The sequence below is a fragment of the Balaenoptera physalus genome (genome assembly GCF_965194825.1).
Source record: "Balaenoptera physalus genome assembly, chromosome: 6".
Classification (NCBI taxonomy): domain Eukaryota; kingdom Metazoa; phylum Chordata; class Mammalia; order Artiodactyla; family Balaenopteridae; genus Balaenoptera; species Balaenoptera physalus.
In genome coordinates this window covers 15,810,426-15,827,798 of record NC_138885.1, presented here as the reverse complement: position 1 = coordinate 15,827,798, position 17,373 = coordinate 15,810,426, and the positions used below count along the sequence as shown (strand labels likewise).

The following is a 17,373-nucleotide window of genomic DNA, read 5'->3' as shown; positions in this document are numbered from 1 at the left end:
TCCCCTTTTCCTATTAATAAAAATGCATATAATGAGAGGAAAATGTTGCATGTGTATCATGTGTGTATGTGCTGTGATATTTGGGAACTGAGAATACATAAGATGAATAAAATAGCCATTACTACATCTAAGGACCACAGAAAAATATTAATATTCCCCATCCATATGACCTATCCAATCAAGATTATAGACTGATAATAGAGTGATACTGATGTATGTCATTTATCCAAGAAGAATATATTCTAATCATATTTGTTCTACTTGTCAGGGAGGAAAAAATTTTCCTCTACCCATGTAGGTTCTTCTGGCTGGTCTAAGGATTAAATTGACATGAGCCATTAACAGAGGAAAAACAAACAAAAGTTTAATAACATTGGAGAGATCCAGGAGAACTGAGTAACTCAACAAAATGGCTGAAACGCTCACCTTAAATACAATCTTCAGCGAAAGACAGAAGAGGATATTGGGGGTAGTGTTACTGAACCAAACTTGGGTCCACTTGCCCACACACAGAAAAGCCAGTCTACTGACACTGGGTCGTGGTGAAGGAAATTACTGCATTTATTGCAGGGCACCAAGCAAGGAGAATGGGCAGCTCATGCTCAAAAGACCTGCACTCCCCAGTGGCTTTCAGGGAAGAGTTTTTAAAGGCAGTCAGTGTGAGGGAGGGGTCTTCAGGGTGCGTGATCAGCTCATGCACAATTCTTGGTTTGGTTGGCATCAAGGTGAAGTTTCAAGCATCATCAGCTGCCTGGTTTCAACCAGTCTAGGGTCTATGTGCTTGTGGTCAACAGTTCTCATCTGGTGAGGCCCTGCTTCCTGTAAAAACAACTTGGGGATGTGAGTCTGGACTTTATCTGTACCTTTCAGGGAAGTGAGAGTTCAGTGATTCTGCTATGTGGCCGATTTATAGTCTAAATCGTTATCAGTTTCCTAGCCCAACAACTATTCTTTGTCTCTACATCTTCACATTCCTAATTATTAACTCCTGAGTCAGCCTTTTGAGACTCAGAAGAGGCCTGAGAGACTAAAGCAGAAGGTTTTTACTTCATAGGACAGGGACACAGGGGCTTGTATTTGGTTTAACTCCTCCCTTTTCTCTGATACTCCTCAATCTTGAGGGGAACAGGTTCAGGAAAAGAAAGGGAGTAAAGTTCTGGATAGAGAGGTTAATCATAAACTCATCAGAGGAACTCAGTTTTAGGGGACTTGGTGGTTTCAGTAGTGGATGGGACTTCCAAGGGGAGGGAGGAAATTGACATGGAGGTGGAAAAGCAAATGTTTGGTGAAAAATATTTGCTGGGCCAGGCAGAGACAATGGGACACAGATAGAAATTTTTAGACTTTGCTAGGTTGCTCTCTCTACTCATTGAGTTCATACTATAGTTACCTATGGTGACAGCTTCCTTCCTGGGACAAATCCTCTGTCTACATTCTTTAGGCAGTTAGGGGAAAGGTCAAAGTTTTTCCTGAGTCTTTTGGGCCTTGATTGTTTTCAGCTAGAAATAATCTGCATGTCAAAGAGACATTCTGGGGTGGCAAATTTTGCTCACCTACGTACTCTCTTCTTAATTCATGCAGTTTTATAGAAATGGCGATGTATTAATAATATGAGATAATATCTACTTTGTTTGGAGGATTTATTTGATATTCTCTTTAGGGTGAGAAGAAACCCTGAGGAGTAAATTTACTCCATTTTTACTCTCTATATTGCTTTCTAATAATTGGTTTTTGGAGTGCTGAATGTGACATGCATGATGTGAGAGAGATCTGAGTAGTTATGGTCAAGATAGGGAATATTAGAGGTAGGGGGGATAGATGATGGCTTTTCCATTTCTTTAAATGGGGAGACTGACTGATGTCGAGGGATTTTGGTCCAAATAAAAAATGAATTAAACACCTAAATTTAAGATAAATTTGGGCTAATGGTTTGTACATATCCTGTGTCTACCCAAGAAATCTTCAGTAAGTTTTTATGTCGCTTCCTAGTGCATTGTGGAGCTGTTTTATTTGATCTGTAATCTACCAAATTCTGTCCCTTGATTTACTTAATCTTTAAAATGCAATGAGGTGAAATTTCAGAATTTGATATGGCATAGGTGGAACTAAAGTTATTCATAGGAGGCCACCAAATTGGGGTGAGATAATTTTAGTTTTATATACTTCATAATGTTTGTTTTATACTTTTAATTACTAAGTCAATTCTGTCATTCCCTCTATAGCATGTTTGATAGGTGCCCATGTATAATTTATTATTTAATTTCATATGTTTAATTATTGCATTGTAGTCATTGTGTACTCTGTAATCTGTGGACTTTATCTTCTCAGATAGATTCTGACATTTTTATGAGCAAGAAGAGTGTTTACCTCCCTTCATTTTCTTTACTCATTATAGATGATTGATTTATTTTATATTCTTTATAGACTATCAGTTTACTGTTTCATTTTTGAAACTTTTGTTTACTGCATTCTGTGTGTTAGGGGCTATATTAGACACCAAAGTTACAAACACAAAACAAATTATAATCTCCATTTTTTATAACATGGAATGATAACTATAGCATATTGGTATTAGTCACGCCCTTTTTATCGCATATGAGCAAGATTTAAATCACATTGATGTTTAAGGATCCACTAAATAATACAAGCACTAATATAATATGTTAATTGGGGTTAAGGAAAAACGAAATTAAAAAAACAGAAGTGACTTGCGAATTCCAGACAGAAAGGGTTTAATATAGGAGTCATGGACGCATGTGAGTGTTGGAAGAGCTGAAGGGGTTGGAGTGACAGATGTTGCCATTAAAGATCATGGAATGTGTCAGTCGGGGTTTCATCAGAGAAACTGAATCACCAGCAGTGATATAGAATGAGAACTTTTATCATAAGGTTTGACCTTACACTATGTGGGAGCTGGCTGACCCGTTTATGTCCAGCTATTGCTTCTGTGTCAGGTTCAAGGCTGGGGTCAATAGGGCAGGCAGTCAAGAAGAAAGGATGAATGTAGAGGTGGAAGAGAGCAAGGACAAGTTGGAATGCATAGGGGCAAACTGTAAGCCATGAGGGTGAGCAGGAACCCATGCGGACCTCTCATGGCTTCTAACCTTCACTTCTGTGATACGAGCAATCTGAACTAGACGCTGGTGACCTGCATCCCAGAGCTAAAAGTGCATCTGTTTGTGGAGTCAGAGAAGCTGAAGAAGGAGATACTGAAGAAGTTGTAAGCTATCGACTGGTCTGCTGCTTCCTGCCCATAAAAGAGAAACAGTGAACCCATCAGAGCACAGGCTGATAAAGAGCCCGAGCCACCACTGACTTGTAAAGAATGTTCTTGAATGCTGCTTCACTTTCACCTTGCAAATCTCAGTGAATTTATCTTAAGGTCAACTTCATCCCAGAACTCAACAGAGGAGAGAATTCTGTAAAATAGAATTCCCAATTAGCTGATACCGAACCAAGCCATTATATGGAGACTGCATAAGGCTCACTGAAGAGCAACCCTAAAGCACGAAAGCAGGGCACCTCCAAAGTTTACTACAAAGCTGCTGTAATTCTCAGGAATCTCTAAGAAACTCTCACCAACAGTTTGAAGCAGCAAAGTGTGTGGTTCTTAGTAGTCATTGAATCTCCTGTCTGCCCCACACATCTGACTACAATTGTACTAAGAGAATAATGGCTCTGTTGTCTTTCCTACCTTCCCAATTTCCAAAGCATTTCTCTTATTGAAAAACCTCAAATCCAGAGTCAGGAAGAGAAAGAGATTCTGAGAAATGCTGTTCCTGACTTCTCCCTTGCAATGCAGTAGAGCCCTTACGAGTGAAAGTCCTGGGGATGCTGAAATAGCCAAAAATAATCCAGAAAATACAAGTATTCAGTGAGTGATTTTATGCAGAGAAGGATCCTATAACGTATCCTGAGAGGATCAGGAAATGGCTATCAGAGGAGATGGTATATGAGCTGACTCTTAAGGAAAAATACAAATGTTCAGGCAGCGACTATAAAAGGAGAACGTTGGGAAGGGAGGGCAGAGAAGACAGCTTAAGCAGAGGCACAGGTAGGTGGGAGCACACAGGCTACCCCGAGAACTGTGATAATTGAGCATAACAACAGCGCAGGGCCCATGAGGAATGGCAGGAAACGGATCTGGAAAGGCAGGCATAAGGGGTTTAAGGTTCCCTTGTGAGGGAACAAGATGATTAAGTACGCTTTGTAAACAACCAATAATAGTCAGGCAACAGGAAGGGAGAAGAGCTGAGAGCGTGATTGGACACAGAGAGTACAAACAGGTACCTATTTCAGAGAGTTTATATGAGAAATGATGGAAAATGACTGAAATATTGACAGTTGGACTAAAAATATAAAATAGAATTGAAAGATAATAAGATGACCAAATTAAAGAGTTTAGTGAGTTGGAGAGGTCTCCTGCGATCCTAGCTTCGGTGGCTGGTCTTCTGTCCATTGCTCTAGAGAAGACAGGAGAACTAGAAGAATCCAGAGGGAAATGGTAAGTTTGGTTAAAAGCCTATTGGTGTTGGTATTCTGTGAAATATTAACATTGTTTAGTGTGCAGTTGTAAATATGAGCACTGAACCCATGGAAGAAACTCATGGTGGAAACATGTATTTGTTTAGAATAACACTAAAACATGGTTGAGATACAGACGTGAATGAATGTTTGTTGAATAAACAAAGTCATGGATAAGAAACCTCTGATTAAGTAGTTAATAAGGACTCAGTACTATGTTTCAATTATGGATTAAAAAAAAAGTGATTAATAAATTGTTCTTGCCCACAAACCAACAACTAATCTATTTATATGTATGTGTTTGGTTCAGATTTTAAACTTAAGGAGGTATAAGTAATGTACTCATAAGCAACTGAACATAAATAGTAAAAATAGTGCCTATTTTACAATTATATTTTTTGTGGTACTCTCAGTGACAAATCTCACTATTTCTGTGATTTTAGCTTCAGTTTCTTCATCTGTGTAAAGTTGGGAGAAAATTAAATTAGAAAAGCATACGTAATAAATTTTCGACATAGCATTGAAATTCTATAGGTGCTTTCTAAGAAGAGCTGTGACTATATACATCAAAGTTAAAAGTCCAAAAGAAACATTTAGATATCCAGCCATCTAAATGTTTATAAATGTCCTGCAGTGGGATAGACCAGACATCCAGATAATTAACTCTATGTTGCAATTTTCATGCAGATTTCAGTTTAATGTGGAGACAGTACCTAACCACACTAAATAAAAATATATTCTGTCCACGCTTACTTTGTCCAATATTTCTGGTAGTAGAATGTTTATTATTTGCTGGGGAAAATAGCATTTGAGGTTTCATACTGTGATGATAACAAATGAAAACAGAAGTACTACTTTTCATAATCTCTGTCTTAAGGCACTGCTTGATTGTAGGCACTTCAGCTTTTCTCCAAGGTCTGAACCACTGGTAATAAATTTTAGGGGAAGTATAAACACATAATATAGACATATAGTCAGATATAGCCATTCCCTCTAACTTCTTAAAAGGTCTCTGAGTGCCATTCTTTCCTCCTTAGTTTTCTGCATTCAATCATTCAAGAGAGGAGCTTAGACATGAATCATGGACAAAATGTTGTTCTCATGTACATATAATTATATCACTATACTAGAGGAGAAGAGGGTGGCTTTTGCTACAAGATAGGTTGGGATGAAAGTTTTATTTCTTTCTGGTTCTTCCTGTCTTTCCTCCCTCTCATGTGGCTAGATCATATCTGGAGGGTTAAATAGCACTACTGTGGAGCCCACTTGAAATGAAACATAAGTCAAAACTGCCTTAGGACTTGTCATTTAATTGCAAAAGTGCACAGATCAGCTCTGTCCTCATCTACAAATGTGCCAATGCTGGAAGATAGAGGGTGTGTGGTAATGGATAACTAGGTCCTCTCATTTTTTTTTTTGTTTTTTGTCTCATAGTTTAAGTCGGGGTTGACAAACTTCTCTGGAAAGGGTCAGAGAGTAAATATTTTAGTCTTTTTAAGTTATGAGGTCGCTGTTGCAACTGTTCAACTCTGCTGTTACGGTACAAAAACAGCCATGACAATTTGTAAAGGAATGAAGAGGCAGTATTAAAGGACATTACAGTAAGGAACGCCGAGTGATATATTTCTGAAAAAGAAATTTAAAAGTTAAAAGACAAAAATTCTTGTCCTTGATAATATCCTTAAGTTGGTTGATTAGCCAAACACAGTGCCATCCTGTCTCTGATTTGAAGATATATAGACTATTCAAAGTCACTTTAAAAAATTATATGAAAAAGGGTTATAGCAGAATATGCTGAAAGATTTCCTTAATTTTTTTCATAAGTGTGTCTCCTAAAAGTCTTCTTAAAATCTTTATCTTCATATAATTGCTCATAGAATCTTCCCTCTTGTACCCTAAATTCTGCTTTCCTCCACTCTTCTGTTGTTTATCATAAGCAGCCAACATCTATTCCTCCCATGTCTGTTCTCGCATGGAACAATTTGATTGGTTCTCATTCTTGCCCTTCTACAGTCGTCTCATCAGTAAGAAGGCTGGAGAGATTGCTTGATGGTAAAAGAATTCTTCCCTTTTAGAAGATGGAGGGAAAGAGACAACCAATAAATATGTATAATCTAACTATTTTGTTTTTAGTTTAACTCAGTCAGAAACAGTTTATATATATGATATATGATTATATGTTTAAGCTTATTGAACTATGTATACTTCAAGTGAGAGTAATATCCCTTTTATTGGTAGAGAAAGATGCCCAACACTTTTCTTTCTTTCTTTCTTTTTAACATCTTTATTGGAGTATAATTGCTTTACTATGTTGTGTTAGTTTCTGCTGTATAACAAAGTGAATCAGTTATAGGTATACATATATTCCCATATCCCCACCCTCTTGCATCTCCCTCCCACCCTCCCTATCCCACCCCTCTAGGTGGTCACAAAGCACTGAGCTGATCTCCCTGTGCTATGCAGCTGCTTCCCACTAGCTATCTATTTTACATTCGGTAGTGTATATATATCCATGCCATTCTCTCAGTTTGTCCCAGCTTAACCTTCCCCCTCCTCATGTCCTCAAGTCCATTCCCTAGGTCTGCATCTTTATTCCTACCCTGCCCCTAGGTTCTTCAGAACCACTTTTTTTTTTCTATTTATTTTTTAGATTCCATATGTGTTAGCATACGGTATTTGTTTTTCTCTCTCTGACTTACTTCAATCTGTATGACAGACTCTAGGTCCATTCACCTCATTACAAATAACTCAATTTCATTTCTTTTTATGGCTGAGTAATATTCCATTGTATATATGTGCCACATCTTCTTTATCCATTCATCTGTTGATGGACAGATGCTTCCATGTCCTGGCTATTGTAAATAGTGCTGCAATGAACATTGTGGTACATGACTCTTTTTGAATTATGGTTTTCTCAGGGTATATGCCCAGTAGTGGGATTGCTGGATCGTATGGTAGGTCTATTTTTAGTTTTTTAAGGAACCTCCATATTGTTCTCCATAGTGGCTGTATCAGTTTACATTCCCAGCAACAGTGCAAGAGGGTTCCCTTTTCTCCACATCCTCTCCAACATTTATTGTTTGTAGTTTTTTTGATGATGGCCATTCTGATCATTGTGAGGTGATACCTCATTGTAGTTTTGATTTGTGATGTTGAGCATCTTTTCATGTGTTTGTTGGCAATCTGTATATCTTCTTTGGAAAAATGTCTGTCTAGGTCTTCTGCCCATTTTTGGATTGGGTTGCTTGCTTTTTTGATATTGAGCTGCATGAGCTGCTTGTATATTTTGGAGATTAATCCTTTGTCATTTGCTTCATTTGCAAATATTTCCTCCCATTCTGAGGGTTGTCTTTTCATCTTGTTTATGGTTTCCTTTGCTGTGGAAAAGCTTTTAAGTTTCATTAGGTCCCATTTGTTTATTTTTGTTTTTGTTTCCATTTCTCTAAGAGGAGTCAAAAAGGATCTTGCTGTGATTTATGTCATAGAGTGTTCTGCCTATGTTTTCCTCTAAGAGTTTTATAGTGTCTGGCCTTACATTTAGGTCTTTAATCCATTTTGAGTTTATTTTTGTATATGGTGTTAGGGAGTGTTCTAATTTCATTCTTTTACATGTAGCTGTCCTGTTTTGAAGAGGACTTATTGAAGAGGCTGTCGTTTCTCCATTGTATATTCTTGCCTCCTTTACCGAAAATAAGGTGACTGTATGTGTGTGGGTTTATCTCTGGGCTTTCTATCTTGTTCCATTGATCTATATTTCTCTTTTTGTACCAGTACCATACTGTCTTGATTACTGTAGCTTTGTAGTAGTCTGAAATCAGGGAGTCTGATGTCTCCAGCCTCATTTTTCTTTCTCAAGATTACTTTGGCTATTTGGGGTTGTTTGTATTTCCATACAAATTGTGAAATTTTTTGTTCTAGTTCTGTGAAAAATGCCATTGGTCGTTTGATAGGGATTGTGTTGAATCTGTAGATTGCTTTGGGTAGTAGAGTCATTTTCACAATGTTGTTTCTTCCCGTCCAAGAACATGGTATATCTATCTCTCCATCTGTTGGTATCATCTTTAATTTCTTTCATCAGTGTCTTACAGTTTTCTGCATACAGGTCTTTTGTCTCCTTAGGTAAGTTTATTCCTAGGTATTCTATTCTTTTTGTTGCAATGGTAAATGGGAGCGTTTCCTTAATTTCTCTTTCAGATTTTTCATCATTAGTGTATAAGAATGCAAGGGATTTCTGTGCATTAATTTGGTATCCTGCTACTTTACCAAATTCATTGATTAGCTCCAGTAGTTTTCTGGTAGCATCTTTAGGATTCTCTATGTATAGTGTCATGTCATCTGCACACAGTGACAGCTTTACTTCTTTTTCCAATTTGGATTCCTTTTATTTCTTTTTCTTCTCTGATTGCTGTGGTTAAACTTCCAATACTATGTTGAATATTAGCGGTGAGAGCAGCAACCTTGTCTTGTTCCTGAACTTAGTGGAAATGGTTTCCGTTTTGCACCATTGAGAATGATGTTGGCTGTGGGTTTGTCATATATGGCCTTTATTCTGTTGAGGTAAGTTCCCTCTATGCCTTTCTGGAGGGCTATTATCATAAATGGGTGTTGAATTTTGTCAAAAGCTTTTCTGCATCTATTGAGATTATCATCTGGTGTTTATGCTTCAATTTTTTAATAAGGTTTATCACATTGATTGATTGATTTGCATATATTGAAGAATCCTTGCATTTCTGGGATAAACCCCACTTGTTAATGGTGTATGATCCTTTTAATGTGCTGTTGGATTCTGTTTGCTAGTATTTAATTGAGGGTTTTTACATCTATGTTCATCAGAGGTAATGGCCTGTATTTTTCTTTTTTTGTGTCCTCTTTGTCTGCTTTTGGTATCATGGTGATGGTGGCCTCATCAAATGAGTTTGGGAGTGTTCCTCCATCTGCTATATTTTGGAAGAGTTTGAGAAGGATAGGTGTTAGCTCTTCTCTAAATGTTTGATAGAATTCACCTGTGAAGCCATCTGGTGCTGGGTTTTTGTTGGAAGATTTTTAATCACAGTTTCAATTTCAGTGATTGTGATTGGTCTGCTTATATTTTCTATTTCTTCCTGGTTCAGTCTCAGAAGGTTGTGCTTTTCTAAGAATTTTTCCATTTCTTCCAGGTTGTCCATTTTATTGGCATATACGTTGTTTGTAGTAATCTCTCATCATCTTTGTATTTCTGCAGTGTCAGTTGTTACTTTGCCTTTTTCATTTCTAATTCTGTTGATTTGAGTCTTCTCCCTTTTATTCTTGAGGAGTCTTGCTGGTGGTTTATCAATTTTCTTTACCTTCTCAAAGAACCAGCTTTTAGTTTTATTGATCTTTGCTATGCTTTCCTTCATTTATTTTCATTTATTTCTGCTCTGATCTTTATGATTTCTTTCCTTCTGCTAACTTTGGGTTCTTTTTGTTCTTCTTTCTTTAATTGCTTTAGGTGTGAGGTTAGATTGTTTATTTGAGATTTTTCTATTTTCTTGAGGTAGGATGGTATTGCTATTAACCTCCCTCTTAGAATTGCTTTTGCTGCATCCCATAGGTTTTGGGTTGTCATGTTTTCATTGTCATTTGTTTCTAGGTAGTTTTTGATTTCCTCTTTGATTTCTTTAGGGATCTCTTGGTTATTTAGTAGTGTATTGTTTAGCCTCCTTGTGTTTGTATTTTTTACAGTTTCTTTTCCTTTAATTGATATGTTGTCTCATAGCGTTGTTGTCAGAAAAGATACTTGATACGACTTCAATTTTCTTAAATTTACCAAGGCTTGATTTGTGACCCAAGATATGATCTATCCTGGAGAATGTTTCATGAGCACTTGGGAAGAAAGTGTATTCTGTTGTTTTTGGATGGAATGTCTTATAAATATCAATTATGTCCATCTTGCTTAATGTGTCATTTAAAGCTTGTGTTTCCTTATTTATTTTCATTTTGGATGATCTGTCCATTGGTGAAAGTGAGATGTTAAAGTCCCCTACTATGATTATGTTACTGTCAATTTCCCCTTTTATGGCTGTTAGCATTTGCCTTATGTATTGAGGTGCTCCTATTTTGTGTGCATAAATATTTACAATTGATATATCTTCTTCTTGGATCGATCCCTTGATCATTATGTAGTGTCCTTCCTTGTCTCTTGTAACATTCTTTATTTTAAAGTCCATTTGATCTGATATGAGAATTGCTACTCCAGCTTTCTTTTCATTTCCATTTGCATAGAATATCTTTTTCCATCCCCTCCCTTTCTGCCTGTATGTGTCCCTAGGTCTGAAGTGGGTCTCTTGTAGACAGCATATATACAGGTCTTGTTTTTGTATTCATTCAGCCAGTCTATGTCTTTTGGTTGGAGCATTTAATCCATTTACATTTAAGGTAATTATCGATATATATGTTCCTATTACCATTTTCTTAATTGTTTTAGGTTTGTTTTGTAGGTCTTTTCCTTCTCTTGTGTTTCCTGCCTAGAGAAGTTTCTTTAGCCTTCGTTGTAAAGCTGGTTTGGTGGTGCTGAATTCCCTTAACCTTTGCTTGTCTGTAAAAGTTTTAATTTCTCCATTGCATCTGAATGAGATCCTTGCTGGGTAGAGTGTTCTTGGCTGTAGGTCTTTCCCTTTCATCACTTTAAATATGTCCTGCCACTCCCTTCTGGCTTGCAGAGTTTCTGCTGAAAGATCAACTGTTAACCTTATGGGGATTCCCTTTTATGTTATTTGTTGCTTTTCCCTTGCTGCCTTGATTTTTTTTTTTGTATTTAATTTTTGATAGTTTGATTAATTTGTGTCTTGGCATGTTTCTTCTTGGATTTATCCTGTATGGGACTCTCTGCACTTCCTGGACTTGACAGACTATTTCCTTTCCATGTTAGGGAAGTTTTCCAGTATAATCTCTTCAAATATTTTCTCAGACCCTTTCTTTTTCTCTTCTTCTGGGACCCTCTATAGTTCAAATGTTGGTACATTTAATATTGTCCCAGAGATCTCTGAGACTGTCCTCAATTCTTTTCATTGTTTTATGTTTATTCTGCTTTGCAGTAGTTATTTCCACTATTTTATCTTACAGGTCACTTATCTGTTCTTCTTCCTCAGTTATTCTGCTATTGATTCCTTGTAGAGAATTTTTAATTTCATTTATTGTTTTCTTCATCATTGTTTGTTTGCTCTTTAGTTCTTCTAGGTCCTTGTTAACCATTTCTTGTATTTTCTCTTCTATTTCCAAGATTTTGGATCATCTTTACTATCATTACTCTGAGTTCTTCTTTTCTAGACTGCTTATTTCCTCTTCATTTGTTTGGTCTGGTGGGCTTTTACCTTGCTCCTTCATCTGCTGCGTATTTCTTTGTCTTCTCATTTTGTTTAACTTACTGTGTTTGGGGTCTCCTTTTTTGCAGGCTGCAGGTTCGTAGTTCCCGTTGTTTTTGGTGTCTGCCCCCAGTGGGTGAGGTTGGTTCAGTGGCTTGTGTAAGCTTCCTGGTGGAGGGGACTAATGCCTGTGTTCTGGTAGGTGGAACTGGATGTTTTGTTTCTGGTGGGCAAGGCCACGTCCGGTGGTGTGTTTTTGGGTGTCTGTGAACTTAGTATGATTTTAGGCAGTCTCTCTGTTAATGGGTGGGGTTGTGTTTCTGTCTTGCTAGTTGATTGGCATGGGGTGTCCAGCACTGGAACTTGCTGGCTGTTGGCTGGAGTTGGGTCTTATTGTTGAGACAGAGATCTCTGGGAGAGCTCTCATCAGTTGATATTACGTGGGGCCGGGAGGTCTCTGGTGGTCCAGTGTCCTGAACTCGGCTCTTCCACCTCAGAGTCTCAGGCCTGACACCTGGCCAGAGCACCAAGACCCTGTCAGCCCCATGGCTCAGAAGAAAAGGGAGAAGAAAAGAAAGGAAAAAAAATACTAATAAATAAGAAAAAATTATTAAAATAAAATATTAAAAAAAATAATAATAAAAAAAGAGAGCAACCAAAGCAATAATCAAATCCACCAATGATAACAAGTGCTAAAAACTATACTAAGATAAACATAAAAATCAGAAACAAATCAGTCACTGACAGCAAACCCCAAATTTACCATTGCTCACAAAGTCTACTGCTTCAATTTGGGATGATTCCTTGTGTATTCAGGTATTCCACAGATGCAGGTACATCAAGTTGACTGTAGGGATTTAATCCGCCTCTCCTGAGGCTGCACAGAGAAATTTCCCTTTCTCTTCTTTGTTCACACAGCTCCTGGGGTTCAGCTTTTGTTTTGGCCCTGCCTCTGCATGTAGGTTGCCCTCAGGCATCTGGTCCTGCCAATACAGGATGGGGTTAAAGCAGCGGCTGATCACTCATGCAGGGGGGGAGGGAGAGGTGCCATAGTTATAACTGGAATGCAGAGCGAGCTTGTGGCAGCAGAGGCCGTTGTGACGTTGCAACAGCCTGAGGTGCACTGTGTGCTCTCCTGGGGAACTTGTCCCTGGATCACAGGACCCTGGCAGTGTCGTGTTGCACAGGCTCCTGGGGCATGTGGATAGTGACCTGTGCTCGCACACAGGCTTCTTGGTGGCGGCAGCAGCAGCCTTAGCGTCTCATGCCCATCTCTGGGGTCCACGCTGATCGCCGCGGCTCGCGCCCGTCTCTGGAGCTCGTTTAGGCAGCGCTCTGAATCCCCTGTCCTCGCGCACCAGGAAACAAAGAGGTAAGAAAAAGTCTCTTGCCTCTTCGGCAGCTGCAGACTTTTTCCCGGACTCCCTCCCAGCTAGCTGTGGTGCACTAGCCCCTTCAGGCTGTGTTCACGCCGCCAACCCCAGTCCTCTCCCTGCGATCCTACCGAAGCCCGAGCCTCAGCTCCCAGCCCCGCCCGCCCCGGCGGGGAAGCAGACAAGCCTCTCGGGCTGGTGAGTGCTGCTCGGCGCCGAGCCTCCGTGCGGGAATCTCTCCGCTTTGCCCTCTGCACCCCTGTGGCTGCGCTCTCCTCCGCGGCTCCGAAGCTTCCCCCCTCCGCCACCTGCAGTCTCCGCCCGTGAAGGGGCTCCTAGTGTGTGGACACCTTTCCTCCTTCACGGCTCCCTCCCACTGGTGCAGGTCCCGTCCCTATTCTTTTGTCTCTGTTTTTTCTTTTTTCTTTTGCCCTACTCAGGTACGTGGGGAGTTTCTTGCCTTTTGGGAAGTCTGAGTTATTCTGCCAGCGTTCAGTGGGTGTTCTGTAGGAGTTGTTCCACATTTAGATGTATTTTTGATGTATTTGTGGGGAGTAAGGTGATCTCCACATCTTACTCCCCTGCCATCTTGAAGGTTCTCCTCTCCCAACACTTTTCAATGCAACTGGAAATCAGAATCCTCAATAATAAATAGAAAATTATCCTATAGAGACTCCTTCTGTTTTGGCATACCACTCTAAAGACAAAGTCCAAATTTTGCGTTGAAGGAAAATGGAAAAATCAGTTTTCACAGTGACATTTCAAAAGTGGAGACTTTTGACAATCGAATGATTTGTAATTAGTTAAATGAATGCCTGGGACTCCTTCTTTTCCCAATTCCACAGTCTTTTATTCAGATAGAAGCACAACTGTGTGTATTTGACCTATTCTTTGTTTCAATTTTTGGAAACAAGATAAAGCGCATATATAAATCTACCTTGTAAAGTCTACAAAGGCCTGCAATGTATTATCTTAGGTAAAGTTTATGGTTTTAGTATGGTCTTGTGTTTAGTAAATACTGACAAGCATAATTAGAACTCTCTTTTTGTGAATGCTAAGAAAGAAGAAGGACATGTTCCAACCTGGGAGTGAATTGCTTTGTCAATTTCATAATTGCTTTTATAACTGCATAATATAAATACTTGATCTCAGAAGAGATATCATAGTGTAGAGGAAAAAGAAAGGGAATTCAGCTCACTGCTCTTCGTATCCAAGACAAGTTATCAACTATGTGGTCTTGACTTAGTTACTTAAAATCTTTGCACCTCAGTTCTCTATGTGTAAATGGAGACAATGATATTATTTTTCAAATTTATTATATTATTGATATTACTGATAGTGTATGAAAGTTCATGAAATATCTATGTAATTTAGACAATAATCTACCTAAGACAACATTTTTAAAAATGGGGACCGTCTGCCTTGTAGATGAATAAAATGGGAAATTTATCAAAGTAAGTGGAGAGATGGGCTATATATGCTAATATTTTCAACGAGAGAAGGGAAGAAGTTGCTAATAAATCACTAAATGATTTCCAAAATTCAATCAATAATTTGAGATATTTTCTACTACTAAACTTGAAGGTGTTTCATTCACAAAGTGGGCTAACATTTCGCCATTTCAGTCTGCTGTTTCAGCATGGTGGGGCTGCAGCCCTTGCATTAACTTCAAATGAACAACATCAACAGCAAGCCTACAAAATGTTACAATTCTACAGGAGCTGGTCTGTTTATTAACAAGATAATCAAATGTTCACACTCTCTAACAGCATCTGCCTTTTATTTATTGTCATCTCATGCAGCCTCTGGAAACTGAAAAGGATACAAAATTGCTCACAGAAACAATTTTTCCTTAAGGTTATCTCTCCCTACTTCTGCAGTGTTTCAGGAACAGTCTGATATCGATCAGAGTAGATATAGATTTGCCATTACCCTTCCAAATGTGAAATGGATGCAAAAGGCCTGAAGGTCAAAGGGTCAATGAGCACTTATTTCTACCTGGAGAGAGGCCATTCAAATGGTTTACTCTGGTATGTCACTATCATTCCATCAGTTCAATTCAAGAAAATGAAGTTGAGTAATTACTAGGTGCCCAGCAATGTGCAATGTACAAGGGATATAAAAATCAGCTATATGCCAGCCCTGCTCTTAAGAACATCTCAGTTTAATAGGAAAAATGAGATTGTAAAAAATTATCTTTATTATGATAGGTGCTTTGTTAGAGAGACAGATCAAGACAAAGTAGTAGCACAAAGACAGGAGAAATAGTTAACTTGTGGACACTTTTTGGGTTCATAACTAAGTGAAACATTGCTTCACAGTGAAATTATTAGACCCATTAGTAATCAAACCTATTATTAGGGCTAAAGCCTGACTCTCTGTGTGTTGAATTTTCCTTAGTATAAACCATATTGCATTGGGACCCAATCTATTTTGAGTCAGAGACAATAAAAAGGTGATAAATAAAAATTGTTATCACTTGAAGTAAGTAGTTGACAAAATTGACAAATTCAAGAAATGAGCAAGATATTCTCTGCTAATTTTGCCACTAAACTGAAACAAAACCATAGATTTTAATTTAAGCAAATTGGATACCATTGTAAATGGACACAATTCAAATTTTACTGACCATGTTTGTACTATTAAACTGTCAGCATGATGGTAAAATTCTAAGCACATCAAGATTTAATTTGGGCAAAGATTCAGGGCTATGGCATATTAATTGCTTTTTGCTGACATGCTGAAGTTGATGGGTTGTTAAGTTGTTTATGTATGTAATTTAGAGTCCTATAGATCTGTCTTTGTTATTTTTTTTGATACTATATCTTCTTTCATTTGAAGCAAAGCCCTGTTGTGTTGGCAAGAGATATAATTGAACACTTTATATTTTTGATTTTAGTATGATAAGGTAATCTCCTGAACCCACAGAACCAGATCTTATTTCTGGGAGCAGCCCTCCTTCACTTTCTAGCTCTTAAAAAAATATACAAAAAAGCAAAAAACAAAAAACAAAAAAAACCCCGTTCTTATAATAAAGGCAGTTTCTAGGGAGCAATACAATCCTGGATGTCACAAATGGTAGAACTACATTCATTTGCAGGATTCCGAGATGCTATCCCAGGCCCAATTTTATTTTGATCACGTGTGTTTTTCCCAAAACCCCATTTGAATATGAACATTTCAACTTCACCCTTTCTTGTATCTTGCTTCTGGTTTGGAGGTATGGATATGATCACATGTCTCTCTGTTATCTCCTGGATCTCTCTAATTTCTGAGTGTTAATCAGATCTTTTTAACACAGGATATATTTAACATATTTGTATATATTTGTATGTTCTCTTAATCTAGTTTTGTTATCTGAGCACCAATTCTAAGCAACTTATTCTGATTCCAGACTCTTTCTCTTTCATTTTTAAAAATTTAATGCACAGAATTTATTCCCCTAACATGCATCAACTCAAGTGATACAAAAAAAAATTTTTTTTTACCTTCGCAATGAGAACTCTCAGAATTTACTCTTAACAACTTTCATATATATCATACAGCACTGATAACTATAGTCAGCATGTTGTACATTACATTTAGTACTTACTTATCTTATAACAAAGTTTGTATGCTTTGACCACCGTAATCCAATTCCCCCTCCACCTACCTCCCACCTCTGGTAACCACAAATCTGATCTTTTTTTCTATGAGTTTGGTTTTATGTTTTCGTTTTTTGTTTTTGTTTTTGCTTTTTTTTAGATTTCACGTATAAATGAGATCAAATAGTATTTGTCTTTCTCTGACTGATTTATTTCACTTAACATAATACCCTCAAGGTCCATCCATGTTGTTGCAAATGACAGGATTCCCTTATATTTTATGGTTGAATACTATTCCATTACAAATTATATTATATATATATTATATTTATATTACATATATATATATTCTTTATCCATGTATTTGTTGATGAACACTTAGGTTGTTCCCATGTCTTGGCTAATGTAAAAACAAATGCTGCAATAAACATAAGGGTGTAGATATCTCTTCCATGCAATGTTCTTTTTCCTTGGGATATAGTCCCAGAAGTGGAATTGGTGGATCATATGGTGTCTCTATTTTTAATTTTTTGAGGAGCCTCCAGACTGTTTTCCATGGTGGCTATATCA

At 37.8% G+C, this 17,373-nt stretch overlaps 1 long non-coding RNA gene across 1 annotated transcript in view; it reads right to left on the bottom strand.

The window, feature by feature from the left end:
- LOC309662807 overlaps positions 1 to 17,373 on the bottom strand; it is a 619,026-nt gene that overhangs the window by 422,823 nt on the left and 178,830 nt on the right. The window lies entirely within an intron of this gene.